Source organism: Mugil cephalus, chromosome 9 (genome assembly GCF_022458985.1).
Source record: "Mugil cephalus isolate CIBA_MC_2020 chromosome 9, CIBA_Mcephalus_1.1, whole genome shotgun sequence".
NCBI classification, from domain to species: domain Eukaryota; kingdom Metazoa; phylum Chordata; class Actinopteri; order Mugiliformes; family Mugilidae; genus Mugil; species Mugil cephalus.
The window spans coordinates 9,556,358-9,581,991 of record NC_061778.1 but is presented as its reverse complement, the minus strand read 5'-3'; the positions used below and the strand labels follow the sequence as shown (position 1 = coordinate 9,581,991).

General features: G+C 41.9%; 1 protein-coding gene and 1 long non-coding RNA gene across 4 annotated transcripts in view; one reads left to right on the top strand and one right to left on the bottom strand.

The window, feature by feature from the left end:
- Positions 1 to 15,977, top strand: part of LOC125013373 — an 83,341-nt gene extending 67,364 nt beyond the window's left edge. Inside the window, exon 3 of the long non-coding RNA XR_007113382.1 lies at positions 14,920 to 15,977. This is a non-coding gene — a long non-coding RNA (uncharacterized LOC125013373). The remainder of the gene's footprint in view (positions 1 to 14,919) is intronic.
- cadm1b (cell adhesion molecule 1b) overlaps positions 1 to 25,634 on the bottom strand; it is a 150,656-nt gene that overhangs the window by 55,799 nt on the left and 69,223 nt on the right. The window lies entirely within an intron of this gene.

Sequence of the window (25,634 nt, the reverse complement as noted above, 5' to 3'; positions counted from 1 at the left end):
CTTTAAACTACTTAAAGAAAACAGGATGTTAAAAAGCCTGAAGGAGACGTTCATGATATCTAATGAAAGAGTCAAATCATTCAGCATGACTTTTTTTCAGTCTCTTTTTTTTTTTTTTTTTTTTTCCCCGAGGAGGTGAAAGGATCATTTCTACTATCGGGTGAAGGTTTCAGGCTGATGTTTGAGTGAATCATCATTTGTGGAAAAATAAGATGTTTGTGTCGTATTTGAAGGCTGACGTGCTTCCACCAAGGCCGGCGCTACAAAAGGTGTGAATGCTACAAATAAATAAAACCACTCGTGAAAATGAAATCAGAAAGGAGGAGGGGAAAAAAAAAAAAAAAGCGGCAAAGTCATGGTTGCTAAGAGATCAAATGTAAGAGTGCATACAGGAGCGGTTCTTATAGATGATTAAATCGGCTCTTCATGCCTCCCCTACCTGCTCTGAGTTTTATTTGATTGGCTACGCAATTACCTTAACATTGGTTAATTGCTAGTTAATTTACCTCTCATAGCAATCACGTAACCCTCTAGTCTGTCAATCAGTAATTTAAAAATCATGTAGGAATTCAGTCGGGCTAGCATGCGACGAAGCGGGCGCCCCGAATCGCCGACGCGACGCCGAGTTTACAGATTCTCGGATTACTTGACAGTTTCATTAAGACAGATTACCGTGACCCTGAGGTTTTAATCTTCCAGATAAAGTGAAGCTGTTTTCACACCCGTCCTCTAGGAAGCACTTCATTTCCAACAACATCCAACCTGAAGATGAGATTTGGCCTCCTTCAAATACAATCTGAATTGCTTCAATTGATTAAACAGAAACTGGCGGAGCGGAGTACAAGCCCGTCCACGCGGCCACTGGCTACTGTGGACACAAGATTGAGGGCAAGATATCTGCGAGTGGCCTGGCACCTGAGTCGGAGAGATAGTCCTGCTTACTCGGGGAGGAGGGGCGGTCTAACTGGAGACTGGGTGACTTCGCCCGTGTATCCCCTTTGGGTTAATATTTCATGGATGTGCAATACAGTTCAGATGACAGCCTGAGATGACTGAGAGCCAGCGTGCGGGCGGGCGAGAGTTCAGCGATTTATTAAAAAGGAAGGAGGGGAGCGCGGCTCGGAGGGGGAGCGGGGCTAAACCTGAGAAATGTGTTAGTAGCAGTTAACGCGAGGAGTCTCCGAACGACTAAAAAGTTTGGGCTCGTACGCGCATGCATGCGCACGTGTGAAATGAGCTCCCCGTAAACCCGGGCCCATTAAAAAGCGGAGGCACCGGCACTGCAGATGTGTCTCTCTCTGAGCCCAACATGAAACACAGGAAACGGCCTCTTTGATCATTACCTACCTGTCAGTCTGCCCTCCGCAGGGACCGCCTGTTACGACTGCTGATGCGCCGCACTGACAGGCCAGAAACACACGGGCAAACTCAAACACATGGAGGAGAAAAAAAAAAAAAAAAAAAGCGGCTCCGCGATGAGTCTGACTGGTGTCGGTATTCAAACTCATCCCCAAGGAGGTATAACCATGACGACCAGCAGTGTGGGCAAAGCGCAGGTTTATTATTCTATATTTGGATTCCAATTAGCCTCAGTGACTGCGAGGCTTACTGGGGCTCCGCATTCACGTTCGTAACAGCGGGCAATTGAGTCTCCAGTCCTCACGACTGTAAGTCTGTTGAATGTGCGGGGAAACAAGTAGGAGACCCATGTGATCAAAGGACTGAGTCAAACAAACTTGCCCGGGTTCATTTGCTCGACTTCTTGCTTCCATAAATAAGAGCATTTGTTGACAACGCAGGAGAACATGGTAACTACAGGCAGAGAGTGCGTCGTGACCGACTGGTTCGGCCTCATGGGTTGTGCCACCGAGCCATTAAACGACTTAATCTTACGGGATCTCCTCTTTACATCAACATGTGTGATCGCACCACAGACGACCAGTTTTAAGCGCGTGTGACCACGCCTAGTGTTGAAATTCATCTCCAGCCGCCACTTGAGATTCTATCGCGGTTTCGTGCTCTGTATGCAAATTTGGCACGCGGCGGAATATCGATCGCTACCTACCGCGTGGAGCTCCTCGTATGCGCGCATGGTAACGTGATAAAAATGGAGCATAATGAAATTGCAGTTCATTATTTATTTATTTATTTATTTATTTATCTCTGCCCTGACTTCAATTATTTGAGAAACCCACACAAGATCCAGATATAACTCGTACCCTGGAGGCGTCCGTACACAGAGTAACGTCACTGATGCTCCGTTCGCAGTGATGTGCCTTTAATTTAGCATTTAGGAAACGTTTCAAAAACACTGCGTTTCGGTGCGTCCACGACTTTTCTATAAGCCGGCCGCTTATAGAATCACCCGAGATTAATTAGACGTTACTTTTTTAAGACCTTCATGTAGACGTGTATTCGTCAAGACTTTAAATGAAATAGAAGATTAGAAAAATTAGAAAATGTCTCGGCTCTGGCAAATAAACTATGGTTATTAGGCGAATGTGGGTGGGCCACTGCGACAAAGATGAAATATGATTATTAAAAGGGTCTGGTAGGACGCAAACTCCATGAAACATTAAATCCACTGGCATGATAAATGACTTCTGACTTCCTGCACTGATGGTGAATGTTGATATTGAACCTAAAATATTAATTAAGAGGTTGGGCTGGAAAAAAAAAAAAAAACCCTACAGCTTGCCCTGGATAGTCCCCAAAAAAAATAATTCACTGAAAGTTTTTGACTTAAAGGTGTTCGGATTCTTTAAAATGAAACAGTTTGACATGATATTTCATTTATACGCGGCCGCAAACTAGATTCTACAAACTTGTGCTGTAAACAAAAACTTCAAAGTCAGACATCAAATTAGATTTGGGTAACCTCACTGTAAGACTGCGCCACCGCTGTGAAGACATCGGGAGCAACACCGGCTCCATACTGTGAAGAGACCTGCTAGCTTTGACAAAAATAAACTTTGCCAACTATCTCCCAAAGTGGAACTGTCTGAAATGGTCTATACTGTATCTGTATCTGCATTGTCTTGTGTTTTTGTCTCACTGTGTATCCACCGGTTAACAATCGCTGGTCGTCGCTTTCAAAAGAAATTCTTCAGATGCTCGGTTTGTTAAGCTTGTTAGGGGGAATATCGGTACCTTTATGATCAATCAAAACCGCTTCTTCATCCTCGTATCCTCTGCTTTCCCTTTGTTGCCTTTTCCTCCACGCTCTCTGTTGCGCTTGGTCTCTGATTCTTCTGTCACTGCTGTTTTCAGCTTCTATAGGTTAAAGTCACCTCTTTAATCTTTCCCCCACTGGCACTCAATGTAAACAAATGAGCAATGCATCGCGGCGGCATAAACAAAATTATGTGCGATGCCGCGTTTTTCTTTCTCGGATGAGTTTGACTTCATTGTTAGGGCACCACCCACATGACTGGAGACGGTCACAATTTAAACAGTTTAAGTTGTAATAGCTTTTCCCTATCATCCTCAGAAACGGCCAAGACACCTCTGTAACTACTCTGGGAATACATCAGCTCCAACACCATTAGCATGCATTGTGCTGTCAATTTAAAAGCAGCGTTTGAGGCTTTTTCTAATGGGAACGAGTCCGTTTGTTCTGAGGAGCGGGACGCGCAGGATGGAGGAGACACACGTGGCTCTGATGTCGTGCGGATTCGAGCAGAGACGCGATATTGTATGTGCCAAATCTCCTCGCCGAGTGTCGTCTCTGTCACGCTCCAGATCAGAGCGTGAGATCTCGCAGCACAACATCAAAGACCCCTCACCAATCAGGCGCACGCCGGGGCGAACCAGAGTCCAACAGGCTGACAGACTCGCGCGGGGGGCTCGTTGCATCTGTGCAGCTATAATGCAAACCGTGTCCCTACCTCCACGCCAGCAGATATACTGGTCTGATCACACATTTGTCTGCACTTCTCACCTCAGATAAAAAAAAAAAAAAAAGATGGATATCTGTCTCTGCTCCAGGAGCCCGTCTACATTTGAAACCCTAAATTTACTGACGGTTTATCATGCTGTGCACGTTGGTATAGAGGAGGATGTGTTGAGACCGGTGCTTGAAGCGGGTTGTTATCAATAGTGGTGATGAATCTTTGGAGAGTAATCAGCTTTGCAAGGCTTTACACTCGTCAGCCACAACATTAAAAGAAGAAGTAAGTAACATTGACCGACATCGTGTGGATGTTTCTGAGACACTTACCACACACCAAGAGCAAACCTGGCGTACAAAGACAGCCTAGGACCAACTTAAAAAAAAAAAAAGGACAAACAGCACAAGGTGTTGACCTGGCCTCCACATTCTCTAGAGATCCCAAACTGATCAAATGTCCGTGGGAAGCAGTGGAACAAGCCTGATCCACAGAGGCTCCTCCCCGCTAGCATCATCTGGTTACCAGACGCCACAGGACACCCTCAGAAGCCCCATGTCCATTCTCCGAAGAGTCAGAACAATAATCAGAAAGTAATATTGTGAAGGTGGTGATGAAGTTTAGCCTGATCGGTGTATATCAATTTTGCTGTTTAATTTCACTCCGAACAACAAACAAGAAGCCAACTCAGACTAACTGCTGAACACAGCGGAGCATTCAGCAGCTAAAGAGCTGATATTTCCCCCAAGAGTTTGATTATACAAATACAAAACTAAACGGTGAGTGAATATTCATCAGGTCACCTGAAACACGACTCCAGTCGAATGCTAATGCTGTTTCATATCTGCCGGATGTGCAATATAACCGAGCGTTATCTAATGAGTTTGTCAAAACAGCTTTAAGGTGATGGCGTGTCAGCGCCGCGTGGTTCTTACCCCAAGCGGCCGAAAGATCAATTAATACAGGTTTAAGTAAAAGCAGCAAGTCAAATGTACAGCACTTAAAGAAACGAAAAAGCCTTGTATGAAAAGTTTTTCTCAAGTAATGTAAGACTATTAATCCTCATGTGAGAAATTCATGATTAAAACAACTGTTTCATACACTCTTGGAGTCATTTAATATGCTGGCGAATCTTAAGCTGGTGATTAACTTTTAACTGCGGCTGTCAAATAAATGTAGTGGAGTAAAAAAAAAAAAGGGACGATCTGAACCTCTAAAATTGGACCGGTCTCATCTACGAGTAGCACATATTTCTGGCATCTTATTTCATGCCATGTAATCTCGATGAGGGAGCGCTTACTCCCGCGCTGAGCCCTAACCCCGACCATCATGCGTGTCTTTTCACAAGGTAAAAAAAATAAATAAATAATAGAAACTTAAAATTAGTCGCAATGTGCAGTGTACCTGAAGTTAATTTATGCATCAGACCTGAAGGGTAAAACCACAAGGAAGTTATACTGGAAGTACCTCAAAATATGTAAGATATGTTTTATTTATCCAATGCACAATGAAATGTAAAATAAATTATAAAGTGTAAACTTAAAAAGGAGTTGCTCTTGTGTATATACATTAAATGTACATACATTTATTTAAGAAAATGTGCTTTCCGTAACTGATCATTCCACCTTAGAAAGAAACTAAATAGTGGTAAAACACTGCTTTGAAACTGTAACTATTCCCCTGAAACCATATTTTTGCATTTGAAAATCATGTCAAAGTTCTGCAGGAATTTATGATAAATTGGCAGCATTTAGATTTTAGTTTACTCAGATGCATCACTAGAAACAAGATTACAGTGAAGATCAGACAGTAAAAAGGTCAAGTGAGGAGTGAAACATCTTCAAGAAGACTCAAACAAGTCCATTTGTCTTTTGTTTTATTTTCTTTGACATGCCGCGACCTGGACGACTGAAAATTCTGCCCCGGTATTGACTTTTTTTCTCCGTTTCTTCGCGAGGTCGAGTTTTGAACATTTTGTTTTTCCTTTCGTTTCCCGTTTCTGTTTTGAAAATGACGTCCTTGGTGATTTGTGTGTCTTGCTTTACTCCCCGTCTCGTCCTTCCATCGATTATATGATCGGTCTCTCCTTGTGTGCTTCTCCCTCGCTCGTCTCACCTGTGCCTCGTTAGCCTCGGTGTGTAAATATAGTCGTGCTTCATCCGTTCAGTCACCTGTGTTCTCGCTCTCCGTGTTCGTGTACCCTCGTGTTTTGGTTCAGCGCTTCATGATTGCTTGTTTCCTGAGTCGCCTTTTTGGTTTTTGGTTGGATTAACCTGCCACAGCGGCACCTTTTTGTTACCTTCGGTACCAAGCCTTCATTAAACTTAACATTATCATTTCATGTAGCTCCTTGTGTGCGTGCCCTGCTTTTCGGTCCTGTCTCGACAGATGAGGTCAATATAATGATAAATGTAAGACGGCGCGCGGTGTTTCTTCGAAGATCGCCGAGGAAACAAGGAGGGAAAAGTCACACCGCGGCGCCGACACCTCGCGCAATTAGAGACGTCTCTCATTCCCCTATCTGCGTGCTTAGCGCCATTACTTGCTTTGTGGGGTGCTACCCTGAGGGGTGCGTTGCCCACACGCGAAGTAGATGCAAAGCCTCGGAGCAGGAGCACGCTCTCAAACACACACACACACACACACACACACACACACACGCGTGCACCCGTCGGTCACACCTAGCGAGATATAGATGAATCGAATACGATGATTAAGAAGGAAAATTCTTGGAAATCTTTCCAGGGAACGTGGGTTGACGGCGCCGTCACGGTGGTGGAGACTCCCCCAGCAGCGGTGAATCACTCCCCAGGAGTTTCCTTTCTTTTCAGGTTTCAATGCAAACTGTGAAATCTCGAGCTCAAACCGTACTGCAAGTGCACGAGCAAAGGCTGGTGGAGCTTTGATGAGCAGAGGATTTTTTTTTTTTTTTTTTTGATTGTGTTTTCCAGAAAGATCAGGGCCATGCATCGGACTGTTTGTTTTGGGCAGATGAGAGACTGCCATCGAATGCCAGAGTAAATACCCGGTTTTGTCAGTTCCCTGCGCTGCTGTTTGGGATCCAGAGCAACCGCAGGATCAGCATCAGAGAACATTCTCATCCCTCGGCTTACAAAACCTACTGAACTGCAGCTCTACACCCTCCCTTCCAGCCATACAGCTCTTTGCTCTGAGCCAGTTTGAAATTAGAAGAGAACGCTCCGACTACTACTACCACTACTACCGCACCACCACCACCGCAACTGCTCCTCATGCTTGTTCAAGGTTGATGGAAGCACACAGTTCATTGGCAAGTTCGCCCGGGGAGTCGGGCTTTTTCCTGCAATATGAAGAATTAATAAAAGAGTATTTTTGCGGCTCCTTGTTGAAAGCAATAAAGTGAAATGACAAGAGGAGAGACGAGGAAGTCTTTAGAGTCCAAAACATTTCACCTCTCCGTTTAAATTTGCACCTTCCCGACTTTGTTTAGTATTCAAGGAGAGACGCGCGGGGTGGTTCGGTTGATTTTTTATCTCACATACAACCTGGCAATAGCACAGCCCTGTATAATGAGGTAAAATAAAGGCTAAATGAATCCAAATCAGAGGAGCCATGGGACTCGGGGGGGGTGGAATGTGCGCTGTGAACAATTAGCTAGCTCATCCAGCATACGAATCGGCTCCTGGCACATTACGCACATACTGTAAAGCTCATTACGGCTGCAAAACACACAATCAGTCGATCAAACCCGGCGACGGGGCTGCGGCGGCGGCGGCGGCGGCGGCGAGCGGGCTCCGTCAGGATCCGCCTGTCATTCTCAACTCCTTTACCGACTGCTGCACCCCAATCACCCGGCGCAGACACAACAACAGCCTCGCCGTTGTGTTTTAACAAGTCATGCTCTGTACGTGCAGGACTTTTTCCCAGACTTTTTTATTTTATTTATTTATTTATTTTATGTTTTATTTTTTTGAGCGCTTTGATGGATGCTGACTGTTGGTTGTGACGCTTTCATCTCCTTCCTCTTAAAAAAAAAAACGAAAAAAAGAAAAGGGATTCTTGAACGCAAACACCCGTGGTTAAACATTAAAGGGTTGAGATATTCTAAAACTGACATCACTTCAAAGGGAGTGAACACATTCAAAGGGTATCACAGGAAAGAGACTCAAAAGCCTGCTAGTCACCTGTAATCCACTGCTAATACTCGGGTCCCCGGAACTGCATATTAACCTTCACGCCGTTCACACGTGCTCGACGTATAGATACACGCCGGCACTCGGTCATTAAGATTCAGCCGGCACAACGCACAGCCGCAGGAATTTCTCACGTAGATATTTTGTAGTCAGTTTGTCCGTATTGATTGGGCACGCCAACAAAAGGATCCATACACATGGATTCGATTGTGAATATATCATTACAGGTTAGCAGCCGCGTTAAGCGGCGACTATACTGTTAGCCAGACCCTTCCTGTCTTTTTCTTTTTTCTTTTTAGCTTTTCGCCCCGGTGCCTCATTCTTTCATCACTTCGGCTCTTTGCTCGCATGTTCTTTGAATTTGAGTTCAGTGTGTTGAAAGGTACAGTTTTAGAAAGAGGAAGTACCTTACTTCTAAATAAGCCAGGGAAGGAAGTGTACCTTCAAAGGATGAGCTTTTTTTTTTTTTTTTTCTCTTCATACCACGGAAGAGAAACTTTTTCATGTGAAAGTTTAGGAAAACTGCAATAAATCCTTAATGCAACACATAAAAGCATGTAACAGAAGTATTTGTGATACTTTACTTTGAAAGTGAATGTATACATAAATCGTTCATAACATTATGACCACCTTCCTAATGTTGTGTAGGCGTCTCCTGTGCGTCCAAAACATTTCAGACTGATCAGAGAATGGACATGGGCCTTGAAGTTGTCCTGTGGTGTCTGGCAACAGGATGTTGTTAGTGGGGGTCTTTGGGTCCTATGGATTGAGGGGAGGGGCCTCTGCTGATCAGACTTGCTTCACTGCATCCCATAGAAACGTGATCAGTTTGGGATCTAGTTAATTTGGAGGCTAGGTCAACACCTTGTGCTGTTCTTCATGTTTTTTTGTTGAGTTGTTTTTGGTGTGTGTTTCTGTGTCTGGTTGCTTCCTGCTGGGGAGTGTCTCAAGGAGTGTCATTGCTATGGGGTGGAGGTGCCTCGTCTAGTGTAGGTGGGTGCTACATGTCCAAATAACATTTGGACCAATGCCAGGTCCAAAAGTTGTCACAAGGTGGTCATTGTTACTTACTTCTATCAGTGGTTTTAATGTTGTGGCTGATCGGTGTATATATTAAGTTAGTTATTTTCATTAAATCTTGTAGTATTTTTTAAATTTTTTTAACCTGGCTACCCATAAAGGCCATTCCATGGTATTGTGCGAGGGTTTGCGCATAAGAGTTCACAAGTTGTATCAAGTTTACTGACGTCTTCAGATGTGGGCGGATGATGAGTTAATAAATTCTAATTAAGTCATATGATTTTCTTAGTATTTTTATACACTCTGCCAGTGGAAAAATGCAGATTTTCCATCAGCTTCTGCTTTTCATTTACAACATTAAGTCACCTGGCTGTTAGCTTGCTAAACGTATAGCCTTGATGGTTTCCGGGCGGCAACAGTTGCCTAGCAGCAGTGTTCTCACGCCGTGCGTTACAGCTACACGAGCTCTCGGGTTAAATTACAGGCAGAATAGGTTACCTTCGTACATATAGTAGTTAACTTCTTAGTCCAGTAGCTAAATCCTTTACACTTTTGCACTTCAATCCAAACTTCAATGGTTCAACAAACACGTGAACAATGATTCAACCATTGCTGTGTGGGTGTCAGGGTTTAAGTGAACTAAATTAAATGACTCATTGAATGTTTGTAACTCAGGAAAAAAAAAAACTTTTGTATAAGATAATCTATTAAGCGATGTATGGGACGTTTTGGGCAAACAACAAAGAAACACTCGCGCTATTGTTCCGTGCAGTCATTTCTGGCGTCGGGCGCAGTGAAAGTGTAAAGAATGGATAACAGAAGGAGGCTGTGAACAGCCAGTATACCCTCGATACAGTCGCTGTGAAAGAGAGAATCGCACATTTTGGCAGAATGCTCAAATGCTCTTAAGGGGAAAATGAGCTTCATCTTTAAGCTGCTCAAATTTCCATTTCCATTTGATTGCTCTCTCAAACTGTGGCGTATTAGCTTGGCGCAGCGTGCACACGGAGTCCACTCTATAAAACAAATCTTTAAACCACTTTGTTTCCGGGCATCTTCACTTCGACCCAGAAATCGAGAGATCGTGCGAAAAAAAAACAAGTGCAGCCGGCGAATAAATGACAACACAATGAGTCCCTTTTGTAGAATGGCCGTGTTTAGGATTGCGTGCGAAGCCCCTTAAGATTTAATGCGTGCTTACTTTTACATTTTTATTCCTCACAAAACATTTTGAAATGCCTCCAGGCTGCGGATTGGTATTCCGCACAGAAACGTTTTAACCGTGGAAAATCAGGATGCAGAAATGGCCCTCACTTTGGATTTTTGCATTTGTATTACACCAGATTCCTCTGAAATCAATCTGCAAAATATTCCTGTGGTGTCTCTATTTTAAGCAAATAACTGCTGATGGATCAGAGGTGACAAATGAGAATGGTGTCGCAAAAGACGCGCAAGGTAAGAGCGACCACCCCGCCAGGTGAGGCTGCTCCACCTTGGTCGTCGCTGATGATGATGTATGTCTTGGTCGGATGAAAAAATAAAGCTGAGGACTGCTAATCTCTCCACTCTGATTATTGCTGTCAGTTTAGATTTATCCATTGTGTGTGTGCAGATTTGCCAGTCAATTTCATAGCCTTAAACACAATCTCCCGGAGAAATGCTAAGGTCACGAAGGATCCATAAATAATCCCTAAGTCTGTGACTCCTCCACTAAGCGTTATTCAAAGGGGATCGATAGGATGCTGTGATTCAAACACAAAAACCTATTCTTTTGCTTATCAGCAAAGCTCTCTCCCAGCAGTTTGTGGTGATCAATTATTAAAATCAACTTCACATGGTCCCCACGTGTCAACAAAATGGGGAAGTCAGATTTATTCCACAGGCTAAGACTTTTGAGAGGTAATTTTTCATCTGAGTGGCCTTTAGCATTTCTTATTAAAATACATTATTGTTCTTGTAGATTTATTTATTCAACGTGATAGCTCATTAGTCAGATTAATGTAATGTACTCTCTTCTCCCTGGAAATGGTTTGCCTGCAAAGAGGTCCGTGTTGCTGTATAAATATATGACAAGAGGTAAAGTTCAAGTCTTCTGCTTTTCGCTGAAACACTGGCTTTCATTACGCATCTATTTTTAAGGATGGGGAGATGCTAAATTTAACTTTCAAGTGCAGCACCAGCGGAGATCAACTCTCGGCTTCAGCGTGGACTTAAAATCACAGAGGAAAAGTGAGCGAGAAGCATTTTTTAAAGCTGGTGCTAATTTTGAAGGGAGCCTTTCAGGATTTCGTATTCTACATTTATTCTGCGTCAACCGAATGTTAAGTTTCATTAAACACATATGCCTCTTCACCTGTGAGGGTTATTTACATGCACACTGTCACTCCGGTCTCGGTGCCACTGAGTGAAATGTGATTCACCTCAATTATCACAGAGGATGGAGTGTTATTATCAACCTGGAAGGCTGAACTTTATTCTACGGTGAAAAGAAATATTTTTTTAAATGAAATTGCCAATTTATGTGGAAACCATTTGAGTCACCGCTCAAAAGCTTCTTTAATTAACTTAAATCAGATCAGTTGGTGATTTTTTTTACATTTTATATTTTGTTTCTAATGCTTGTGCCCAGTCTTAGTGCCTCTTAAGCCTTTGAGACTGAATGATCCAAACTTAAGACCCAATATTCTACACTAGCAAACTGATATAAGGGGAAAAAAAGTTTTAGAAGATTTAAGAACTTTTAAGAACTGGTCCTTCTTCTGTATTACCACAAAACATCTACTCATAGTACACAACATGACTTTGTGTATTACTCATGTGTTTTTAGATGATACCGTGCTGGAGGGAGCATGTGATATGTTTGCTTGGACAGAAACTTGAAGAATAGTTGTCAGTCTGGACCTTGTAATTAATTTACTATATATAGTTGAGTTGTGCAATTTAGACTTGTGTTGTATGGATCACCTCGACTGTATGCTTTTTTTTTTTTTTTTTTTTAATGACTGAACAATTGTCTGTAGCAGGGGTCTTCAACATTTTTCAGGCCGAGGACCCCCAAACTGACTGAGAGGTTAAGTAGGGACCCCCTATCTACTATATGTGTTCTCTATTAAACTGCTATTTATAAATATACGTTACTATTATCATTTTGTATTCAATATTAGGCTATCCCTTATCCCTTTAACTAAAATATGTTGGATTAATGTTAATGTGTATTTAAAAAAAAATAAAATTTGTGGGGGGAAATTAAAAAAAATATATAAAAATGTCTAATCAACCAAAGATTTTGCGACCTCCCCCTGCAGTACCCCCTAAGGGTCACGGACCCCCTGTTGAAGACCTACGGTCCATAGCTTGTGTACATTACTCCCTTCATATGGGGTCAGTGTATATATAATTCAGAGTTTTTTCATTGATTGACGGCAAAATAAATAAACATTTTACGTCAATTTTCCGACTTAGGTTTTGAGACCGGTCATGTTAACTAGGTTGTGTTGAATAAAATTATCCAAGACGCTTCTTTATGTTTTCAACAAACTGATGCAGGCATGTTTAAAATACTCCCAGCGCTCAAAGAGATGAGCCTGTTCATTCAAATCTAGTTGCACAATACCTGAATGTAGTATCTTGGCCTTGAGTCAAAACTCAGAAGACGTTTAAAGACTGTACAAGCTGTAGCGTGTGGGAGTCTGGGGATTTCCAGGTACATCTCCTGGATTCATTCAAACATTAATGTACACTATGTACTGCACATTAAAAAGCTCAGTGCTCATTGTCAGGTTTATGAGACCATCTACCAGATGTTCACGAGCCCTGAACCAACACAGCAAAGTCTGTAAGATAAACATGTGGTGAGGGTCTCACTCATAACATGAATTTTTCAAGAAGTCGTATGATAGTTATCGTCGAATGGCAAGATGTTTATTGCCAGTAAAAGTAAATGAAAGTTTTGGAAGATAAATTTCTCATTAAGGACAAGAACATCAGCATAATGTAATTAGATCCATTGCAGAGTGCAAACACTGCCTCCTTAAAATGTCATTTATATACAATTAACCCAATAATACATCTGGAAAGAAGCCTGCTGTGGCACCTGATTTACATTTGATCGTAAGGAATAAAGATGAACATTTTTATATTGATCTACCAAACGTTCTCGGCTAATGTTTTTAATTTGTTTATCCACTCGTGGCTCTTGTTTAAGGTTTTGGAAAGGTTGCTCCGATTTAGCCCATTTACTCCTAATCACATACACTTAACACCAAAGCTAATCAGACCATGCTGCTCTGTTTTAGCTCTTTTCTTTCATGACTTTTCGCTACACTTCCAGGCATCCATTGATTTCCATTCATTTTGCATCATCTTTTTTCCTTTTACAGGTTAAGTTAAAGTATAAAGCAAACAAAAAACAAAATCGACATTCTTTGAGATGAAGTAAAGAGTTCAAGCTTCATGAGTCTTGATCTTAACACTTAGCAGAGAAGAATGTGTTCCCCTTTACAGAGGTGGCCTTGTAGGTAACTTGTTTGACACATATTAGTGAGTGTGTGTTATGGGAAGTTGATTTCCAGGAGTGTAACTCATTACTATAACTCATACAGAGAGCATGTCATTTATTTTACTGTTCAAGTATATTTAAGGTGATTAGTTGTTTTATTTTTAAATAGTCTTATTTGCTATATCCTGTTAAACCGGATGTGCTATGTTAATGTTGTAAACTTGAATCAAGAAAGGCGCGATCACGGTAAAAGGGGAGAGGAACGTGAGAAGGAAAAGAAATAAGGTGCAAAGGTAATGAAGACAAGTCATGGTGGTGTGCAAAACTAACGGGAGAGAGTTTGAAGAAATGTTAGCGCCAGTCAACAAGGGGAATAAGGTAATTAATTGAAATGTTAATTAGCATGTAGCAGCATCCGTAATGAAATGTAGCCTAATGTTTGTTTTCTGTTTGTCTTTTATTTAGTTCTTACGTTGGCTAATCGATTGGTTGTTCTGTAATAAACCATCGATTGACCATCAGTCGAGTCTTCCTATATCTTTATTGACTGCGACGCTACATATTCTGTATTGTTGTGTTGAATTACCGTAATTTACCGAGAAAAAAAAAATCCAAGTGTGGCTGAACACTGGGAAGTTGCGCTTTTTGGGAAAAAGGCTGCCATTACGGTAATGATCAGGCACCGCTGTGGTCAGCTGCAGGTTGGGGAGCGTTGCAAGACCGTTAGTTATATCCTTGAAATGTCACGAAAGTCTTCCAGACAAAGGCACGACTTCCCAGTGTTCAGCCACACTTTGAATTTTGTCAATAGACCAAATCGTAATTCAAAATACCGCATGCTTTAAAGGGTCAGCATAGTGGTGGAAGAGTTGATCTAATAGCTTCTTCTGATTGGCCGTTTGCATAGAGAACCAGGAAAAGAAGTGACAAAAATAAACCAAAAAAAACTCTAGTAGGCCATTCTTTGTTTCCAACTTTATCTCATCTGAACAATCAGATTTTACAGACTTTCCACGACTAGATGCGGTTTTACAACGGACTGACCTTTACGGAGAAATTCTCAACACGACACCAATGAAAACCAGAGAAAAAAAAGATAATTTTGCTACGTGTGAATGTGGCCTCTCACATAATGGTTGCTTTTAATAATAGTTTTGTAACATGAACTTTTTGGTTCATAGACAATAGCATTCATTCATACTGGTGGTTCTTTGATGTCAGTTTGGTATCTGTAGCTTAAAGGGGAAACATTTTATTCCCCAATATAATATAAAAACTAAAGGTACGCAAAAGTCTGACGGTGTCATTTCCCATCCTTTTATCTGTTTCTCACCACGTCCAGACATCAAGCTAGTCGCCAACAACGAGCCGGGTTCAGAGGAGTGACGCAAGCCCCATATCAAACCTTTCCCCGCAACGACGTGGAGGTGTGAATCTGCAGAGGTAAGAAATGGAAAATAATGGCTGCCTATACCTTCAAAGCTGCTCGAGAACATAAACTGTGGCCGAAACGTTCAAACGCACTGACATCTTTCTCTATGAACGCGTTCACACGTCGTCCACTCGGACAACCACCCCGCAAATTTTTCCGGAGTGCAAAAATGCAACACTTCCTGCTCTGAAAGCGTTGTGCCGTGCCAGTGAACATAACCCAGTTAACGAAAGTGCCATTTTTCTCAAGTGAGACCACTGAAAACAAATCGTACGCGTGCTGCCAATGCATGTTCGCTGTTCATACGCGGGGCCTCTGGGAGTCAACCTATATAGCGCTTGTCTTCTGGCAGCATGTACAGATTTTTTAAAAATGACACAATGATCTCTATTTCTAACAGAATGTTACAGATATAACCCTGGGCAAAAAAAAAAAAAAAATGACATGCGTGATTTCTTTTACGTAACCTTATCTTTCTCGCATTAAATCCCCAAAGAATATACATCAAAGCATTTAAATTACCTCTCTTTACTCTGGTGCAAAGTAGGACACACCTTCACTCTGGAGAAACGCTGCCCATCGCTGCAGCTATTTGAGGAACTACAAACTCCCAAAGGTCTGATTTCTAAAGTCAACAGTATTCTTATGAGTCATCTCCACTCTAAATGCCAACCACCACTCAAGGGGGAAAAAAAATAATAAAATGAAATAAAAAAAAAGGTAAGATGATGTCTTTTTCTTCTTACTATGTCAGAAAAAAAGAAGACAGCGATTACAGATAAACACTGTTTACAAAATGTTCTAATACTGGCTGTTTGCGATGATGTGATTCCAGTGTTTGATCACAGTCCTAAGGCAATTTCTCAAATCTATCTGCACTACAAAACAGTCTGATGGAAAACGCATTTGCTGTGCTCTGATTACAGATTATTACAACCCAATGAACAAACATTTGTCTTGTCAACATCTCCAGTATGAACTACTTCCTCCTGATTGTGATCCTATTTGTATTTCACCACATGCTATTTTTCATGTCAAAAAGTCACTCTCCGGTGTGTTGCTCATCACATGTGAGAAAAGCTGCTCGCACGGCGTCCCGCCGGCCACCGGCTCTCAGGCACACGCTGTAATTTTTAGCACAACAGCTCGGGTTTATAAATCTGTATGGGAAGGATTCCTACATGTCATCCTCCTTTTTTTTCTTTACGCTTTTGTCCCGTCAACCTCCACTTCACGCTGTTCAGTCCAGGAGAAAATGCCAAAAAAAAAAAAAAAAAAAAATATGCGCCTGCATCCAGCGTTGGAGCTACAAATACTCAAACTGACCTATATGGATTTTGCAGACAGCCACGCAACTTTTTCCCTTGAGCCAGGAAATCTATTATTAGCCGACTTATTATCGCACTTTTTTATTCTGATTGGGGGGAAAGAAAGATAATTAAATGAAAGTATAACTGATTTTCTTTGAGGTCGTGCTCTTGTAGTTGGTTCCAATTAACTAATTTAAAAACTATTAGTTGCAGTAATGTGAAATTACGGTGTAAATGATTCAACGTATAAAAAATAAAGTGTTAAATGAGTAATAAATTACTATTTACCTCCCAGAAACTAAAGTTTCTGAGAACTTTATCCATATATATGGATATATATATATATATATATATATGGATAAAGTTCTATATATATATAATATATATATATATATTGGTGTCATCATGTATCTCAGTTGTCATGGATATTTTGCACTGATTAACATTTTAAAACATTTTTTTTTGCACTATGATACATGTCATCCTATACATCTACATCGCTGCCACACTTTATATTATATTTTATCTTATTTTATTTGTAATTTAATTACATTGCCCTGAGCTGTGTGCAACGATCGTTCTGTATACACCCTGTGCATACAAAATGACAATAAAGTTAGTCTAAGATTTGCTAAACCTAAATCCACATCACTGTTGGGGAGTAGGTAACTCTCTGGTGTATCTTCCCACCTTAAATCTTTTAGAGTCCAACAAGCAGATCATAAAAACATTGCCACTGTGCATGAAGCTAGCTCTTCTAGCCATCCCCGCTCTCTGATTCGTAGGTCACCCAGGGTTCATCCTCCAAGCTTGCTATCGGGATGAATTTATCACGGTCTCTGAGTCGCATTTAATTTTGTACCGTGCTGCTTCCTCGTATTTCAGTTAGTTTAACTTGCTCTCAGTTTCAGCCTGTCTCACATTATCACGACGACCACTTCGTCTTTCTCGTCTTCCATCTGCCCTTCTGGATTCGTTTCGTTTTCCTTCAGCTTACATTGGGTTGTTGTTGGTTGGACTGTTTTGAATCCACCCGCTTCACCTTTTGTTCTTATCTTCGTTACGTGTAAAATTAGCTTTTGTTCATTGAAAAAATAAAAAATAAGAGCGAGAAAGAAAATTTTACAGTACTTACAGAGTAAAATTTACGTGGGTTGTCACCTAAATCAAGTGAAGTCAATGATTTTCCTAATCAGTTTGTTTCACGCAGCTCTAATTTCTCCTCCACGTGTCTCAGAAAAGCTTGCCAGAATTTGCCAGATGAAAATAACATAATGCACGTTTAATTTTCTCCGATTTCATATAGAATAAAATATTCCTGATCCATTTACTGCCTGTTTTTATATTAGCGTTTTGCTACATTGAACAAGTGTGCCACTGATATTGCCAATAAGTTACACACATTTGAATGAAACTTAAACCCAAATTAAATTGTGTTTTTTTTTTTTTTTTTACTCCTACAGCTTAAGTGGTGACTAATGTAGCATACATTTAATATCCATCAGTCATGGGATAATTCAAATGGAAAACCTGCCAAGCTGCAGTCATTTTACTTACAGAACATAACAGGTGGAAATAAAAACAGTAAAAGTTGATTTTAGCGTTTGGGACAATGGAGAAAACGTTTTGGCATCATACTTAAGCCTGTGCGGCGAAAACTTTGGGAAGTCCTTTCTTGTATTAATGTCCTAAAGTCAAAGTCGGGCTCATAAATAGGAGGTTTTCCTCGATTAGAGTGGAATAACTGAACTGGCCTGCGCGGAGCTTTGACTTCGGCTCTGTCCAACACCTCTGGGATAAACGGGAAGGGTGAATGCAGGCCAGGCCGCCTTGGCCAACATCAGTGCCTGACCTCACTAATGCTCTTGTAACTGAATTGGAGCAAATCCCTGCAGCCTGGTTCCAAAACGCTGTGGAAAGTCTTCAGAGGAGAGACTGTTATAGCCGCAGATTAAAGCCCATACTCTTTGGAACGAGGTGTTTAGCGAACACATATGTTTGGCTGTTATAATTTACCAAGGAGTCCACTGTGTAATAAACTGTTAAGAATGTTCATACCTGCAGCTCCTGTCGACGTCACCATGCTATCTTAATTTCCTTTACAGTCTCGTGTCTCTCAAAACCTCCACGGCTCGTGCAGATCGGACCGTTTGAGCTTAAAACTGAAGCCCGGCAGCTCCCAGAGCTAGAAAGGCCGTTTGGTGAAGTTTGGCCATGAGAGTCAGTTCGAACCATCACCGGGAGGGATTTTTATTGATTTCATTTTCACCTTCCATAGTGTATTTCTCTCATGAGTTCAAAAATACTTTCTGCGAGTCAGATGTGTGTGGGCACGAGGGCAACACGTTTAAAGTTTGAGACAAAGGACGCATTAACATATTACAACAACAGTCTCGTAGCCCTAAAAACACAGACAGAAGGAGATGAGGGAGCGGTGCCACAGTCTGGAAGATAACAACTTATGCAAAACAATACATCCCACAGGATTCGTCTTATATTACAGCCTTAACTGAGGCTTTGAACTTAGTGAGAGAAATTAATTTCTCAAGTTGGAAGTTTTCCTGCAGGCGATCCAACACAGGGGAAGAGCTTAAGTCAACCGAGGTGAAGAATTGAACCATGACCTCCTCGCTGTCGTCCTAATGATGAGAGAAGAGCTCGTTCAAAAAATAAAATAATAATTGTCCGGCCACCGCACAGTATTTTTATTCATTAATTGTCAGCTGTTGTTGAGAAGTGATTATGATGAATAACAAATACATAAAAATATGATGTGTAAAACCCTCACTATAACCGAGGTGTGTTCAAATACTCCTGTAGTTTGTCATATGTTTTATTTACAGTTTTATTCATAGCTGCTATTTTGATCTACAGAAGCCTGTTATGGACAAAAAAAACCAAAGCGAATCTAATCACATTAGATACACACCTCTCTGTGTCTCTGCTGTGCGTAAAGTTTATAGCCTCTTCCTGCCTAAATTTCCTCTTGGCTACAAAACGTTTGTTTGGAAAGTTGGTCTGGAGTTGCTCCATTTAGGCTCGAGCAAAGATCTGCTGGGACAGTCCGATCTGTTTTTTTGGTTGTTTCTACCCAGTAGTGTGCCGAGGTATTTTTTGACTGTGTCGGTTAAAACCATCCCATCATAAAATCCGAATGGTGTGTAACGAGACTACTGACTACGCCGTGTGTCTGCTTTTGTTTACGTGGCTCATCTGTTTGACATAAATAATGTTACGCATGATAAGAATTTGACTGTCATTGGTTTGGCAAACTCGTGTCAAAGTTACAATATATATTTAATGAATTAAAAGCATAATTTTCATTTTTCAGGAAAATTCACACTTATTATCTCGTCAAATACGTGTTTCTTTTTATTTATTTGCCTCATTTGTCTCTCTTTGTAACCCGTGTTGTAAAAACATCCCAGTTTTATACATTTTTTTCCGTCTGTGTTTATTTAGGAAAGATTTATGTTCGCTTAAACACATTCATTTTTAATAATGCACAGATAAACAGGAGCTGGTCTGTTTCATGAACCCATACATTAAGAGAGCTTTTGAGATAAAACTGATTCCCACTACTCCTCTCATGTGCTGCCCTATTTATATCCATTTAGCTTCAACAACCCAAACATAAACCCAACAGGGTCTCTCCATCCCGAGGTTGCTGCTGCTGTTGGTGTTCCCTGTTGAGGCCACCTTATTAAGCTGAATGACAAACACTTCAGCGCTTCAAGTGGAGAGAAGCTGATGGGGGAGGAAGGTCTGAGTTTTCCCACATCTCAGTACTTCAGTACTTCTGCTGTGTCATTTTAAACATTGTTGGCTTCACAGACTATATAACGATTTTCTGTTTAGCTGTAGCAAGCTATGTTTACTCATCGGTAGTTAAAAACTAATTCCAGTGCTTGTACTTAATGTGAATATTTCTGTTTCTAAATATCTTACACTGACATTTAAGACACCTATGGTTACTACTACCTTACGAATTATGATTTTCCAAACATACGGTGAGGCCAAGCTGTAAACTCCAGGGCCGAAAAATTTAAGGTAGAACCGCCAAAACATGCAGTTCCTCAAATGGCCACTAGAGTCTGGCTCAAAGCGTCCAACGTTGAAGGGAAATATCAAGTAAACAAACCCTTTAGGCCTCATATCTAACTTATGACAACTGTACTGACGTAGATTTCTAAATTTAAACTACACCACAGCTTAAAGTGGAGGAGTCGGGTTCTTCCAAGATGGCGCCGGCCAGAGTCACCTACACTGAGCTTCAAAACCTCTCTTTAGGATCTTTAATATATACATAAATAATACAATTGGCAGTTTAAATGCTGTATGTGATATTCAAGGACATATGAGCATTTAGTTACACGTTTGATACCTAACCTCTAATATCGTGATTATTTGTGAGCACAGGGACATATCATCACCGCATTTTAACTTCACGCTTTGAATTTTGTTAGAAAGCAGATCCCTGTTTACACATCCATTCAATATTATCATTAATTCGAGTCCAATATTTTCCCTTTTTAAGCTCTCTTTGTTCTCTCAACCAACTCCAGAGGGGATGTCCGGCTGTTAGCTGCTAAATGCTCCACTGTGTTTTCAAGCTAGTCGCTAATTGTCTCTCTGTGTCAACTGGTACAGTTTGCATTTTCTGTGAAAAGGGCCTCCTGCTGTGTCCAAAACCATCGCTGTGTGAGCGGCAAAAGCGAAGCGAAATAATGAACAATGTGGGCTGGACGGCTGAAGAATGAGCTGAAATAAAATATACGGCTCATTTTATCCTAGTCTTTACCTCACATCTTACTGACTCTTGTCCTTTTCTTGTAGTGAATCATTTTTACAGTCTGACACTCAAAAGATCTGAACTACTGCGCAGAGACGGGTAACGTACTGCAGTTACCACAATCCAAAACACGACTTGGTGAAACCATAGGATTGATTCTAAATTTGAGAAGTCAGCTAAACGGGTAAACTCTCCCCTGATATTTAAATGTGCTTTCCCCAGAAATAAACTGTGACTTCACACGACAGGCCAGGTTCAGACTGACGGAGCTTTCGAGGCTCCGGGGCTCCGCCGCCATAGAAATGCAGTTTAATACTCGCTTTTGCTCCGGCACCAAGATATTTCCCCCACTGGCTTTCTAATTCAATGTGTGACCTCTCGCCAGAGAGTTTTAAAAGTCTTCAGGCAATGATCCAGCGGCTTTAGGTCTGGCCAATGACAGATGAGCTGCAGAGGCGGGAGCAAGACGGCTTGCCCAGGGCAAACCGTGGCGCTTTGGTCAGCCTGCAGGGGTGAACTTCTACTGGAGTAAGGGGAGTGGGGGGGATTAAAAAAAAAAAAAAAAAGCATGTAAAATGATTTCCTTTCTAAAGTACAGTGCTGTCCTTTCAAACCGACCACCAACCACCTCATGCGTTATGTGCAGCTAAACAGATTACTATGATACAGGCACTTTTTCTTGCCTGATTTTCTGCCAAAACAAACTACACAACCGGAACTGGCAACTGTTTAGCACTGCACTGGTTTCCACACGAGCAGGAAGAGGTCACCTGTGCAGGACGCCTGTGCACAAATACAGCATGCAGCTTACATCGGAGTTTACGTTTAACTTGGTGATCACCACAGATCACAGTCCGCAGATTCAGTGGCTAATGACACCAAAGGGAGACATTATGAGAGCAACATGAAGACAAGCCATGCTACCCTCTGGTGTTACTAATTACTACCATAGAAGGTTTTTTTTTTTTTTTTCCCCACTAGGATTTTTTTTTTGAGTTGTTGGAATGAGGCAAAGCTCATTTAGTAATTGGATATGCAAGGAGCAAGAAAGCGAATAATAGATCTCAAGGAGTAAAAGGGCTATTTTGCATATGAGGGGAAGCAGCTACTTTGCATCTAGCACACTTGAGCATGCTGGTCATTTTGTTTCCATTGATGAATGAGCTTTTATGTCTCCACGATGTATGACACGCATCAGGACACCTGTTTGACGATGAAAAGACACACTTTCAGCCGCTCATGTTTTGATTTTATGTTAAAAGGATTCCCTTATGTTTCATATTAGCAGTTCATGCCCTTCACAGTCTCTACTTTGCGCAGTAACAATTCATTAAATAAGACACAAAGGCCTGAGAATAGATGTTCTCGCCATTTAAAAAATTAAACTCCGACCATTTAAAGCTGATCTGCTGCTCTTCTGCTGCATTACATTTGTTAAAGCACTGATCACCAGCAGATTTAGCATCGCCTCATCTCAGAAGCCGCTTCCCTTTGAATCATGCATACAGTAGATCTTTGCTGCCATTGTAGTCCGGTGCTGGAGGGAGCCTGCCCTCCAGTTATGCCGTTATCAGACAGTTGATAAAACGTTAACAAAGAAGACATTAGAAAACGAACAGGGGAGACAGCTGGTGCAATCTTAGCCGAGCAGAGCAGCAGTGGAGATGTCAGACAGTCATTCTGAGTCGCTGCCAAAAGCCACAATATGGTCACTGGAACTGCACCGCATGGACAATTTGCTTTTCTGTACGAGGAAAAAAAAAAGGGGGGCTCTTGAAGACTTAGTCGAGCATAACAAGAGTTCTTTTTATTATCGGCTTTAAATAAATATCTTCTCCCAAGCTTTCCCACTGTTCTTGTGAAAAAAAAAAATATCAGTACGTAAAAATGAAAGTTTGCCTTTTTTGTAATCTAAGCATCTTGTGAAATAAATGTAATCACCTTGAACTTTAGAGATGGACATCTGTGTTTTAAGGGTTTGAACACACACAGGTCTCGTCGTAGCACCCGGTTTAAAAAGAGACGGTTGCTCAGAGCCGTTAAATACTCGATTCTTGAATATGACGCAGCTGCAGCCTGTAGCAATTAGCAACTGTGGTATAAAAAAAAAAAAATCTGCCATAAAACATCCAGTTTGTGTAAAATGCATCATCAGGTAGGAAGGAGAACTACAGCTCGGGGCCTCCGCTCGGCTCGCGCTGAGGCCCGGGCGGAATAAAACAACTGAGGGATCGTGCTGCCACCGTGTCTGATCGCAGGTGGCCGAAGATAACATAGCTCAAAGTCAATAATTGACAGTAAGGCATTATGAGGACAAAAATGACTTTCATTATTTAATGTTACGGTCGAAGATCTTTGGGAGTCGTCCGCCGCCCGAGGGCATCGGCCACAGAGAAGCGTAATCAATTGCGAACGTCTCTCTCTGCCCCGTCGCTTGTGTCTTTGAGTTTATCTTTGGAGCCAGCAGGACCGATTCCTGGGCCGGCCTGCAGCAGTCAGCAGTGAGAGCCGGCAGCGCAGACCGCACATTTGTCATAATTGTCTGCAGGCAAGAGCACACAAAAATAGTAGTTACAGTTGTCTGTTTTTTTTGCTTTGACAAGTAAGCACACTGTAGGTGAACACGCCCGGGCCGTGCGATGGGCTGGAGGCACGGAGCTTTCTCTGCACCGTTTGATGCGCGGTATCTGATCAGCGGTGTGAAAATACAGAACAATAATAACGTTATTTTGCTGAGATACATGTGAGGAATCTGTAATTACTAATTACTTGTGTTTATTTATGTCAAAGGGGATGTGTGGGTTTTATGCATTTGTGCCGTTCCAGTGTCGGCGTTCGGAGCCAGAGATCTATAATATCTTTTGTTGCATCAAACCGACTGTCATTCATCAAAGCCGGTGACCTCTGGCCAGTGCCCTTAGCCACATCCACGGAGTCTAGCTATGATGGATGCCTTATTAGAGTCCTTTATTAGTGTACTTTAGCCGGGAGATAAACTTTGTAATTAATGTCTCAGTTTGAGTATATCTCATTTATTTCAATCGGATAAAGGTGACTCTTCCAGCCGACCGGAGAACAATGGCCATCGGAGGAGACAGCAGCTTGGCAGCCGAGCGGAGCCTAGGAATGCTGAATAACAATCCCATCATCCATCATGGTATGTAGGGAGTCGGCAGGCTGTGTTCGTCCCGAGGAGAAGCTCCAAGGAGCAGTTCAAAACCATGAGGAATGGCAAGGCTGAAAGCGTCCAGTCCCGCCCACCACCCACCTCCCACCCCCGCTCTGCTTCGCACATCTTCAAAACACAACAAAGCAGAAGGGTCCTACTTTTTCCCCCCTCTCTCTCTCGGCTGCGTGGACTTCAATTAGAATTCAAATCATTCTCGCAGCCAGGGGTGCCAATATGTACTACTGGCATGCCGCTGTAATCTACAGTTCAGCATTACCCACGCATCATTAAAATCAGAGCTGATGAATGACATAATGATAAGAGCAGCCCGAGCTCTGCTCAGCTACGCTCCGTGATGATGGCAGCAGTAATTTTCCTGTTAGACTGGCCCCTCCTGTTTACTTAACCTTTCCGCAGTCCTCATTAACTCACCAACACCAGCAACTATGTTGGGTTGCCAAGGGCAAACACAATGGGCAGATGGAGCCGAGCTGAGACCATCACTTAGCCGGGTTGAGGTCACTCTGCTATCCTGCTGGTCCAAACTCTTCACTCTGAATCTTAACATGTCATTACATTATCCCTGCTGCTAGCTATGCAACCAGTAATAACCAGTATTTCACGAGCTTTCGCTCTCATTTAAGGATAAGGCGAGGTGTAAGTCGGCAGGGTGTTGGGGGACAGAAATCTCACTCCGTCTCCTCCCCCTCTAAAGACACTCAGAGCTGTTTTATTTTTTTTCTAAAAGCGCCCTATAGTTTGGCTCCACGAGAAAGGACAAAATGCAAACCCAGCACTGGGGGTAATGGGATATGCAGTCATTCATTCTGCTACTGGTTCATACTCTTTGGCCAAATGACATCTTGGAGCAGAGCCACCCTGATACAGTAGCACCTCATGAAATCACAGCTATTATAAATCCGGAGAGGGACGGCAGTCTGATTACACACAGCCATAAAAGACACAGAGTCACGGAACAGAAAACACACCCGTCTATAAAGACGAGCTTAACACACGCGCCAAGAACACGCGCAAATGCGTTTCCTGGAAATCCATCCAAATGCAAAAAGATAAAAAATAAATAAATAAATAAATAAGAAAATCACATCTTCAAATTCTAATTTCAGCGAAGACTCCAGACCATGCTCCCGTTGCGGCTGACCGAAACTGTCATCTTGCCGCGGTGAGATTGCAAAGTTTAACAACATTATTAAAGTCAACTTGGACCCGAGCAATCTTTCTTGATTGCAGAGCACGTTAAATGCTGTTTGGCATATTTATATGTGGAGAGGTACAGTTTATAATATTCAAATTAAAACAAAATGCTGCATTGAATAGTTTACTGCCTGCAAAA